This window comes from Harmonia axyridis, chromosome X (assembly GCF_914767665.1).
Source record: "Harmonia axyridis chromosome X, icHarAxyr1.1, whole genome shotgun sequence".
Classification (NCBI taxonomy): Eukaryota; Metazoa; Arthropoda; class Insecta; order Coleoptera; family Coccinellidae; genus Harmonia; species Harmonia axyridis.
This window is the reverse complement of record NC_059508.1, coordinates 33,191,914-33,194,413: the sequence shown is the minus strand read 5'-3', so window position 1 is coordinate 33,194,413 and position 2,500 is coordinate 33,191,914. Positions and strand designations below refer to the sequence as shown.

General features: G+C 49.1%; 1 pseudogene; it reads left to right on the top strand.

Annotated features, from left to right (window-relative positions):
- Nucleotides 1-2,500, top strand: part of LOC123688232 — a 9,114-nt pseudogene that overhangs the window by 3,101 nt on the left and 3,513 nt on the right.

Genomic DNA, 2,500 nt, shown 5'->3' with positions numbered 1-2,500 from the left:
GATGACGTAAACAGGTAACCACGTCATCCTTCAACGTCTTTCACCGTCTTAGCTACGTCATGGATTTCCTGCAGCTAAGTGTCGAAAATGCGAGATGAACACCTATCGTCCATCCAGGGGCCCTAACACAAGACAGGCATTGCAGGTGAGCTTTTGTCCCTCAAAGCTCCCGAAGCTTTGGCGAGCTGATGGAAGTCGAGCTTTAAAAGCTCAAGCTCATCCGAGCTTTTTCACCCTCGCGATGGATGAGCTTTCACACTAGGGGAGCTTTCAACCAATTCCCGACTCTATTGCTAAGTAAAATAGAGGAGCTTTTCCGACACGCCAATTCAGCATCCGGAGACTTCAACGATCTGGCAAGCACGTAACCATCCCAAATTGAGACATCAACGCTGAGGGAGGCGCCATCCAGGTTTCCACCTATTCATCCGCCCCTCGACGAACTGAGGCAAATTTGGCAACTGGATTTAATAGAATTTCCCCTAATTCAACACCCTGGACTGCCCCAACTTTATATCGGAGGCAAGTAAATCGCTAAAAATTTTCGGCCGAAGAGGGACTTAGAAAAATTTCGAGAAAATTGCAAAATGGCGAAGGAGTCAGGTATCTATACTGGACTTAGAAAATTTTCGAGAAAATTGCAAAATGGCGAAGGAGTCGGGTATTTATACTGGACTTAGAAAATTTTCGAAAAGTTGCAAAATGGTGGAGATTTCGGGTGGCGCCGCTACACATCGTGATTTACTACGAGATTGATGCTTGCCGATGCTAGTTTCCACCTATTTATCCGCCCCTCGACGATCTGAGAAAAATTTGGCAACTGGATTTAATAGAGTTTTCCCCTATTCAACACCCTGGACCGCCCCAACTTTATATCGGAGGCAAGTAAATCGCTAAGAATTTTCGGCTGAAGAGGGACTTAGAAAAATTTTGAGAAAATTGCAAAATGGCGAAGGAGTCGGGTATCTATACCGGACTTAGAAAATTTTCGAAAAGTTGCAAAATGGCGGAGGTTTCGGGCACCACCGCTATACGCCGTGGTTTTCTACGCTGATGATGTCGGACACCTCTCCGCTTTTATTTCAAGAGCTGCCTTTTTCACACACGGGTCACTGGATCCTCTTGGATGTTTGGATCCTTGCGTATGAGGACAAGTATGCACCGTTGAAGCCCGCAGGGTCGGAAGACTCGTAAATGGGCCCGCTTCAATCCACGTCGCTGTTTTTGAATAGCTTTCAGAGAGTTTTGTGTTTTGGACACGATAAGTGCTGCTGTGTTTTTGACTTTTTGTAAGTTTTTTGTCGAGGCGAGTTATTTCGTTTTTATACCGTCTGGCAACAGTTGCAATGCCTTTTCCTTGTGTCTGCGGTAAATCGTACGCGCTTGAAAGGAACCTACGCGACCATCAGAGAAGATTTTGTCGGGGCCCTGTGACAGGAGACGAGGGAACCTGTCCAGTGTGCAAGAATGAGTACGCCTCATACCGGTCCATGCGCCAGCATATGCGCTTAGCCCACCCCGACGATTACAACGCCGACCTGGAATCAGAAGTGGAGGATAGAACCCGTAAAGGCCGATGGACAACCGGAGAACTACAGGAGATGGCGCGTCTGGAGCTCGAATACGAGGGCGACAGCATTCTAGACTTTTTGGCCTCCGCCCTCAACAGACCAAAAGAAGGTGTTCGAAAGAAGAGATATGCACAGGAATATGCTGATGTCGTCGAACAGCTTAGAACCTTGAGAGAGAGAGAATTGGTGTCTCTGATACCGGACATTGGGGACCCAGCGGACGCGGACCTCACCGCGGCTTCCGGATCGGCGGCGGTCGACGGTGACCTGACTGGCCACATCGAGCCCAGCGAGGGGGTGGAGTCGATTGATGACCCGGTGCTGCTTCACATTCTGGCATTGTGCAGCCAGTTGAGTCATGATCAAGACGCTATAGCCACCTGTCAGGCTGTATGTATGCGCATCGAAGGGCACGAGCGGGTGTTTGACGAGTGGGTGGAGAAGATCTGTGGTCTTTATGGAAGAACCCCCTCCACTCGAACGAGAGCTGGGCCGGTTAAACCAATAAGGCAGGAGAGTGGTAGAAGATACAGGGCCCAGCTCTATAAGTACATGCAATCCAAGTACACTCATCAAAAACGAGAGCTTGCTGATGAGCTAATAGATGGAGAAGATTCCAACAATGGGGACATAAGACCAACCACCGAGGCAATCAAGGAGCACTTCGAAGGAATCTTCTCAAGCGAGTCACCTAGGGACGACACGCCCGTTCGCGACTTCGCCCCCTCTCCATGCGATATATATTCCCCCATAAGTAGTCCCGAGATCGCCGACTCCATCAAGAAAATGGGAAAAACCACCGGAGGACCTGATGGCATAGATTCCACCCGACTATCCAGGATCCCTATTGTCACCTTAGAACTACTGGCAAACCTGGTGCTGTTCTCCCAGTATATTCCAAAGCCACTGAGAAGAAGCCGCACAATTCT